A 9,612-nucleotide genomic window follows, 5' to 3' on the forward strand; every position below is an offset into this window, starting at 1 on the left:
TTAATAGACTCCCATAGGATCTAGATTCCAGGAGAATGACAAGGGCTCTTCTCAGTTCCACAAAGAAGTTTATAGAACTCGGCTTACCAGGGGACTCAAGGACGTGCGTGTCGACACACCCCCAGCCTCCCAGCCTATAACCGCTGCACCTCAGCTAGATGTGCTCCTGTTCCTTCCGTCCTCCACATCATCAGGCTCAAACATTTCTCCAGCCCTCTCCCCACATTCATATTGGCACTCCTCTCTTCTAACTCTGTCTCCACCCATTGCTCCTGCTCTCCCGCTGAACCTTCTGCAGAGTTCTGTCAGCAAGAGGATTCTGGATTGCTGTCTTTCCCCCTGGCTGGCATTCTTACGGTTCTTTCAAAGGGTGGTCTCCATCTTTTTCTTCCCCAGCCCACTCCTCAGGCCAACCATACCCAAGGCTCGTCAGCACTTGGAGCAAGGCGTGTCCTCTCGGTTCTTCACTGACACCTTGAGCACTGAGGTACTATTTCATCCTCCGTCCTCCATCCTTTCAGAGCCTCGGGTTGTCAAGTCAAATGTGATGCTGCATTTCTGCCTCCCCAGCACTCAGAGGTGAAGGCAGGAGGAGAAGGGGTTATCCTGGGGTAAGTTTGAGGCCAGCTGGGACTATGTGAGAAAAGTCCAGGTCACTCAATACCCTCTCATTTCTTTCAGCACTGTGGAAGTCTTACTCCACTTCCCCTCAAATGTATCTAAACATACAGACCAAGGTTTCTTCTCCGTCTTCTGTTCCATCAGCATTCTTGGAGACATGAACCTTCAGCCTGGCTTCCTGTACAGGTTATCATGTTCAAATTCTTGCCCTTCTCATGGCCTCCCAGCTCAGTCCTAATCTAGACCCTGCTCAGATGCTCAGACACCTACTGTAACATGGACACAACAGTAGTAACCTTAGATACTTATTAACACTCACAAATGCTTAGCACAAGTAGCTGGTAAACAAAGTTGGCTTGTTATATGGATAAAAAAGAGAGCAATGACACAGATTAACCTGCTGAAATTCTTAGTGCTTATTGAGGCAGGACAGAAAGACATGGGGAACCATGGGAACATGGGAAGGAAAAGAGTCCCTCAGCCTTGAGTCTGGTTAAAGCCTGTCCCCAGATATGAGCCTCAAAAGTCCAACACATCGCCATTGGCTTTTTGGTGGCTAAATGGAGGCATTTAAGGCTGCCAACAAGGGGACACTATCCCATCTCTGTATAGGCATTTTATGTCAAGAGAAGGGCCGTATTTCTTTTCTAAGGCATTAGTGCTGGAGAGTTGCCTGTTCAACTGAAGTCAAGTCAGCTGTCTCTCAGACCTGTGATCTCACCTCACTTCCTAACCAACTCCACCGGAATGGAATATATGGATATTTTAAAGACAATGAGCTGCAATGATGTTAGAGAAATGCATACCCATTGTCTCTGCCATGTCTTATTGTAGTAGAAATTAATGGATTGGCCTAACCCTGCTTGTATTCTAATGCTAACTTGGGGTCCTAGGATTGGTTGAGCCAGAGATGAGAGAGGCCAACTAGACACTAGCTAAACAGCCCTGCCCCCAGTTAATTGTGATTGGTAAATAAAGATGCCAAAAGCCAATAGCTGGGCAGAAGAGAAATAGGTGGGGTTGAGGTTTCAAGGGCTTTGGTGAGAGAGGCCCATGAGGAAGAACAGGCAGGAGAGGAGAAAGGAGAAGCGGCCATGGGTTAAGAGAGGAGAGAGTGTGGCTCTGGGGTCTGCCCAACTGATGCTAAGAGCAGCCCAGATGAGACAATAAGTAATAGCTCAGGGTTATTGATAGGGAAATAGCTTTTAAAAGCATGGAGGGTGGGCAGCTGCCCAGTTCGTGTGCTGCTTAAGGCTAATTGTAATTATAAGGCTGTGACTGTGTTTTTCATAACTCAATAACCAAAGCAGAATAGAAACCCCGGGTAGGGATTTAAATGATTTTTATTGCATCTTATTTTCTACCCAAACATTTTCTTTCCCATAACTCTTGAGCCTAAATATCTATATTTTTAATGAGCCTTTCTTTTCTGTGTACATGTGTGTGTATGTGTGGTTAGGCGATTGGATGGAGAGGCAAGGGGTCAGAGCGGGGTCCTATCCCTCTCCAGTCACTCCCCATCTTATCTGAGTTGAGGTCTCTCACTGGAGTTGGGGCTTGCTGATTCAGCTCGGCAGGCTAGCTACAAGCCTCAGGGATGCCCCTGCATCCTCGGCCCCAACACTGGGATGACCGGCACAACACCACACCCAGATTTCTGTGTGGGTACCAGGGGATCTGAACTCCAATCTGTGCTTTGCAAACGCAGTCGTTTCCCCAATCCTCTTCCTCACTTGTCGTTTAATAAACCCCAATTCTACTTCATACTTACTTGCCCTGAAATTCTTTCCTGCATTGAAGCCAAAGGTTGGCCAAGTCTAGATAGGTTCCTAAAAGATATTAAAGGAACTCTTTAGGGTGCTGTAGGCAACATTCTGTCTTTATTGTAGGAACACTTATGAGAGCACCTAACTTATTACATGCAGAGGAATGAGAACTCCAGGATACAGTCTATGAGCATAGGCTGGTGGATGACTGAAATTTCAGTGATGTTCGAACATGTCTCAACATGCAGTTGAATGTTGCCGTTCCAGAGATGATGTGTCTGTCTATCACGCACACAAAAAAATATTAAAGCATTTTAAATGTCACATTCTACAGATCTCTGAAGTGTTGGAGGACCACCCAACTATCTAAAATATACCAGAGTACACAAACAGCTTGTTTCTAGTTACTTACTTTGAAAATGTATAGAGGGGGCTTAATACAGCTCGTTCCTGTGACTAATTGTATCAGTTCTTCAGGACAAATATGTGAACCTGAATAGACCTTAGGAATTTAAAAATCTTGATTAAAGACAAAGAATCTAGATAAATATACCTTATTTATCAAACATACATTGTTAGTTATCTAAATTTTCTAGCAGCTTGGTGTTGAGCAATTAGCAGAGACCTGAGGTATTAGGCGTACATCTTAAATTAGCTTTTGTTGATCTCAGTAGATCTTCATAACAATTTATTCTAGGGTGCCCCTAGCACCCTAATAAGCCAGTTCTTGCCCACTCTGTGTCAGACTTAACACCCTGCTACTAGTTAGAACTAAAATCTGACAGATAAAAAGCTTTTGGAGTGTACTAACTTAATAAAACCCTAGAAACCAAGAAACCCTAGTTCTCCACCTATAAAAGGGCCAAGAGCATTCTCCAGCTTTCTGTAGCTTGTCTCTCTGATGTTCTGTCAATGTATTTCAAAAATACCTTCATTTTCAACTTTCCTAGTTCTGTTACCAAAAAACTCCATGAAACTGCTTCCATGTTGGATCTCGTATTTGAGGAGCCCTAAACATATGTTCTTAGGTCATGGTCACTCAAATTTTGTCCAGAATAAAACATGTCTGTTATTCCTTTGATGTGGGAGCTGTTTCTTTTGACATCACAAAAATCCAATCTATTAGACTGGATGTTTATGGTGTCTAGTTTTATCAAATTGACACATTACATGTTTGCAATCCTGTGTGTTTGTACAAAAGCCCAAGGTTCCTTATTCAGCTCCATCCATCTTAGAAACACCAAGCATATGTGAGCACTGCCAGAATTAGTCCAAATGTAGAGGCCAGAGACTGAGAAGCAGCAGGAGGATAGACAGAGAACTGTCTGGTTTAGTAGTGCCTTGACAAGGAGGGAGAATGGTCTTGCTATTTGTCCTGCAGCTCTAGCATACTGAAGGCTCAGGACCTGCTGTTGGATTTGTTGATAATGACGTCACTGGTGACCTTGACAGAGATTTCAGCGGAGCACTGGGAACAAAGGACTAAAATGGCTGTAACAGGCAATGGTTTGCTACAGAGGAGGACATAGAACAGGTGGCAAACTCGGTAAAACAGAAGTGTGTGAAGAGAGTTCTCAAAGATGGCGTTAGCTGTACAGGAACAGAAAGTTAAGACAACACAGTAGAAATGGGAAGCTGGGCATGAGGGAGAGGGCCTTGCTGTAGACCAGCCCTGTGCAGAAAGAGGCGACACCATCACTGCTCTAGCTACCCTGGCTGTGAGCCCAAAGCAGGCACCATTCCTCTCTAGTAACAAGAGGGTGGGGCACAGGCAGAGTCGGGAGGGGGGAGCAGCCTTTGTGGGTAGTTATTGAATTCTTGGGAAACAAGAGTCCAAGTGTTCAGCTGAGAATGAGGATTTGAGAACTTAGATTCTCTCTCTCTCTCTCTCTCTCTCTCTCTCTCTGTCTGTCTCTCTCTCTCTCTCTCTCTCTCTCTCTCTCTCACACACACACACACACACACACACCAGGCCACAGAGGCCTATGCAGTTCAGCTCTATCTCCTGCAAAAACAGAGATTTATAAACCAATGTTCTTCCTTATTTTTGCTCCTCCAACAAACAACTCCCATGCTTACTTGGAACTGAGTTTGGGTTGTGGCTCTGCCCCTCCCCCTCCCTCTCTCTTCCCTTTTCCTGCTTCCCTCCATCCCTCTCTCCTTCAGGCTCCTTTACCCTGCTGTCCCTTTGACTTTAAGCAACCTCGTCTCTGCTTAAACATTAATCCAGTTTTCTTACAGGAAAGCGTCTCACTCACCTTAAGGCCCCATCATGTTCTCTGATATAAAGTTCTATCTCTCTTAACCATGCCCTTGGTCCTGTGACTGTCTCCCCTACTAAACCTCAGCCTGAGTGGCAGGTAATCTGCCAGCTCCCTGCCTCTTTCCTTCAACACCTGAGATGCATGTCTGTAAATCTAAAGCCAAACATCCAGGCCCAGCTTCAAGAATAAAAGTGGATAGCTGGGTGGTGGGGGCTCATGCCGACAGAGGCAAGTGGATCTCTGAGTTCGAGGCCAGCTAGACTCTCTATAAAGCTAGTTCCAGGACAGGGAGGTCTACACAGGGAAATCCTGTCTGGAAACCAAACAGAATAAAGTGGATTGAAAGTTGAGTTCAGCTACAGTCAAAAGTTCAGCAGGCCTGAGTGAACGAACAGCGAAGTGTGTATACAGAGTTAGAGGCTTATGGGCACGCAGGGGCTAGCAATCTGCGCTGGCGGGGAGAGCTGAGGCGTGATAAGCAGTAGAAAGATGGTGATCCCAGCAGAGAGGAGGTGGTGCTTTCAAAGTGAGCCTGAAAGGCTGAGGACAGTGGAGCCTGACTCCTGTCAGGAGGGGAGCTGTCTGTCTGAACCTGTGCTCAAGACTCAAGATTCTGAAGGTCTTTTTTTTTTTTTTTACAAGACTGTTCTAGAAGCTTCTTTTTGCAGTGGACAGGAACTGCAGGGACCCATAACTACCCTAAGGACTAAGGATAAGTGATTGCTGACCCTCAACCACATGGACATCTCTATTACTCCCTCTACTAGGAGAACATGGCGAAGGAGGTGCAGGTACAGGTAAGATCAAAAACACAAAAACAAGCAAGCAAACAAACAGAAAGTCCTGATTCCAGACATGACTTGACCTTTGCACTCTTGAACTCACACAAGGGGTGATTATTTATACAAAGTTTATATGGAAGGGGGAAGGTGTGTGGGCCCTACCCCTCCATGCAGTTAATGATTGGTGGGGACGAGAGATAAGTTTTCTTTAGTGGGAGAGTAAGCAACCCTAAAGAAGAAACCCATTGGATCATGAGGGTGGTGGGGGCAGGGATTGGCTAGCTAGTAATAGGAGAGGGACAGGACAGGGTCAGGGGATACATACAACCAAAATACATCATGTTTGTGTAAAATGTGAGACCCACTTTTCATTATTAAAATATACTAACAAAAAATAAAAGACCAAAGTAAAAAGAGTCCACATGTCCAAACGACTAAACTTTGTGGTTATGTTATAGAGAATTAAAATGATGTAGGTCAAATTATCTCAGGCTTCTGAGCAGTAGTGGCGCAAGCCTTTAATCCCAGCACTTGGGAGGCAGAGCCAGGCTGATCTCTGAGTTCAAGACCAGCCCGGTCTACAGAGTGAGTTCCAAGACAGCCAGGGCTGCACAGAGAAACTCTGTCCAAAAAACAAAAAACAAAACAAAACAAAAATTATCTCAGGCTATCTTTCTTTGAAAATCATTTATTGCCCAGGTTTATATCTGTTCTGATGTCTAATATCCACAGGACTATCAAAACCTTTGAAATATATTCTCATACACACTAGCTTTCATCACTCTGAAAGCTAAGATGGGGCTAGGAAGATGACTCAGTGGGTTAAGACAATCTGAGTCTAGATCCCAGAACCTACATAAAAGCTGATGCTGTTGTGGGAGTGTCTGTAATCCCAGCACATCCTCGCTGAGGGGATGGGGGAGGGGAGAGGGGGAAGGAAGAGACAAGAGCTTCTCCCTAAGCTTGCCAGCAAGCAAGCCTGGTGTATGCAGCACTCAGCATCAGGGCAGACCCTGTCTCAAACAAGGTGGAAGGTGACGACTGGCACCTGAGGTTCTCTGTGACCTCCACACGGGCACTGTGGCATGTGCAAGTGTGCACACAGACAACACAGACACAGAGAGAGTCAGACAGAGACAGTGAAAAGAGAGTAAGGAATATCAGCAAATGGCGTCTGAGGCCTATACCAGACTCCCTCACTCTGTGGTAACCAGCTTGCCTAATGTTCCTATCAATGTATTTTTAAAAGCACCTCAATATTTCATTTAATTTATTCTGTTTCTATAGAAAAATTTTGTTCTTTCCTCTCTTCTCCTCTCCTCCTCCCCTTCTCCTCCCCTTCTCCTCCCTTTCTCCCCCCTCTTCTTCTCCTCCCCTTCTTCCCTCCTTTCCTCCTTCATTTCTAGGTGCTCAGTGGTCCCAAGTTTAGTTTCAAGCACCCACACGGTGACTTACAGGCAACCATAATTCCAGTTCCAGATCTGACATCCTCTTCTGACTTCTGTGGGCACAAGGCTCTCATCTGGTGCACACACATACATTCAGGCACAAAACTTCTACACAAAATAAAAAGAAAAGAAAATTGAAAGAAACTGTTATCACAGTTGGATAAACTGTGTATTGGAACACAGTTTTTGAGGCCTCCTAAATCTTCATTTCTGGACCCTAATTGCTCACTCATAGTTGACTCTAGAATAAAGGTGAAAGTGACTGTTTCGGTTTTTTTCTGCACTGACAAATAAAAATAATGTTTAAGTTTTGGAGGTAGTACAGATATAGTTCCTGTGGTGAGCTCTGAATGCAGGAATCTGGCTTTCTACATAATAGACATGTATTTAACTATTTCCTCATCACCAAAACACTTCCTCCTGGAAGGAGGTTTGGGAGGTTTAAAGACACAGGAAGCTGATAAAACTCACAAGGCTCAGAAAGTTAAAAAAATTTGCAAGACCCATAAAGGTCTCCAGGCTTTAATAGTGGAGAAACCTACTGTGAGGAGAAAATGCTTTTTCTCTCCAAAAGAGCAGGTGCATGGATACAACAGGGAAATCCAGGACCCTCTTGGACTGCTTAGATTTACCAATAAAAATACTTCCAGAACAGACTCAAATGGAAACTTGTGGGTTATGCTGGGTAGTTTTATGTCAACTTGACCGGATCTACAATCATTTTGGATGAGGGAGCCGCAACTGAGAAAAGGCTCCCAGTATACTGATGTTGGAAGGGTCCAGCTCCCTGCAGCCAGTACCACCACTGGGCAGTCGCTATAAGAAAGAAGGCCGAGTAAGCCACAGGGGTAAGCGAATACACAGTATTCCTTCATGGTTTCAACTCCAGTTCATGCCTCCAGGCTCCTCCCTGAGTTCCTGCCATGACTTCCCTCAATGACCAACCGCTTCAAAAAATAAACCCTCTCCTCTACAAGTTGCTTTTGCTCCTGTTGTTTTATCACAGCAATCAAAATCCTAACACAAGGTCAATTAGAGTTTAAATGAAAAGCACACCAGGGTAGGCAAGCTGTAAATCTCAGCAGCCCAGAGAAGGAGAATGAGGAAAGGAAAGGGGAGGAGCAGGCACTTGAGGGAAGGGCACATGGAAGTCACCCACATGTGACTAGTGGGTGTTAAAGAAAAAGTGAAGCCTGGGGTATTAGGGAAAGCATGCTTAGAAAAGAGGGAGGAGGAGGATGAGGAGGAGAAGGTTCACTTTTCTGAGCAATTCAGAAAAGAAGGTAACGTTATAAAACCGTAGGCTGTACTATGTAAGCAACTGAGCTACAGGCTAAGAATTCTGGAAAGGAAAACTGCATCATTTCATTAAAGGAGAAATTATTCTACCAATTTCTTTGACAAAGTTTGAGGTGGGCCCACTTTCCTAGGGGTGGTCTCTCTTTCCTGAGAAGTGGTTCCTTGGCCAGGATTGACCCACCCTACTGGAATGCTTCGTCTCCAACCAGCCCAGAGAGTCTGTTCTCTTGACCAAAGCTTTAGGATGCAGCTTTGGTTATTGTCACCCATGCTGGAGTGGGCCCTTTGGTGATACAGTCACCTCTGAATTACTCCTGTGCCTATAAACAATGTCAATAAACTTATTAGTTCACCAAGCTAGACTTGAGTGGAATTTCATTTACCAATAGTGTCCTTCCTGTCTGGGGTGACCACACTTCCTCAGAACAAGTTATTTGAGATTTACCCATCAGTTTCATATGATCCCACCTATTAGATTGGTCCTGTGAAATTATTAAAATGTACAGAAGTATATTAAGTAAAAATGAGGGGGTTGGGAATCACAGCAAGACCCCGCCATCAGGTGGTAATTTGCTTCACTGAAAGGAACCTTGTTGAGTCAAGTAATTGTACTCAGGTACTATTGAGTAAATGGTTGGTTTGCCAATTGCCCAAATTGTTAAAGGGACCAGATCACAATCATGTCCTAAAAGGACTCTTTTTCCCAATACTTAAACGAACCCACATTTTTGGTGTGTGAGCATATGGGAATGTGCATGTGTGGTACGCATGTGGTATGAATGCACTTGTGTGCAGGTGTGTGTGCCGGTGAGCATGCATGTGGAAGCCAGAGGAAGATGTCCAGTCTCCTAATCTAACAGTGTCCTCTGTAGTCCCTGGAGACAGGCTCTGTTACTGAATCTGGCAGCCAGCAGGCTCTGACAATCTTGCTCTCTTTGCAATGGCTTTATAGGTATACTTTTTTTTTTTAACAAGGGTGCTGGAGATTTGAACTCAGATCTTCATGCTTATATAACAAGAGCTCTTACTGCAGAGCCAACTCCTCAGTCCTAAGCCCACATTTCATACTTATTTTTATAACAATATTAACTGATGTTAATTATTCGAAGCACCAGGTTTTCCTGGGTATTCCCAGAAGCATATAATCTCAACCCTCCTCTATTCTCCCCGCCCCCAAACCTCTCCCCCACTCCCTTTGTACTCTCTCTTCTACTTTTATGTCTTTTTAAAGAGACTCTTACTACTTCTTAAAGAAGACCAGACACTTTCACTTTTCTATGGGATTTGGATCCTCCAATCCTACAGAGTGTGCAAGGATTTAAGACCCATGAAGGAAATCTATTATGTGTTAGGTAAACATTAAAAGAGAAATTGATTATCAAAGATGAAGTCTTGCACAAACAGTGTTTGTGTTTTAGGCAATCCTGCCATC

The sequence above is a fragment of the Apodemus sylvaticus genome, chromosome 4, assembly GCF_947179515.1.
Source record: "Apodemus sylvaticus chromosome 4, mApoSyl1.1, whole genome shotgun sequence".
Classification (NCBI taxonomy): domain Eukaryota; kingdom Metazoa; phylum Chordata; class Mammalia; order Rodentia; family Muridae; genus Apodemus; species Apodemus sylvaticus.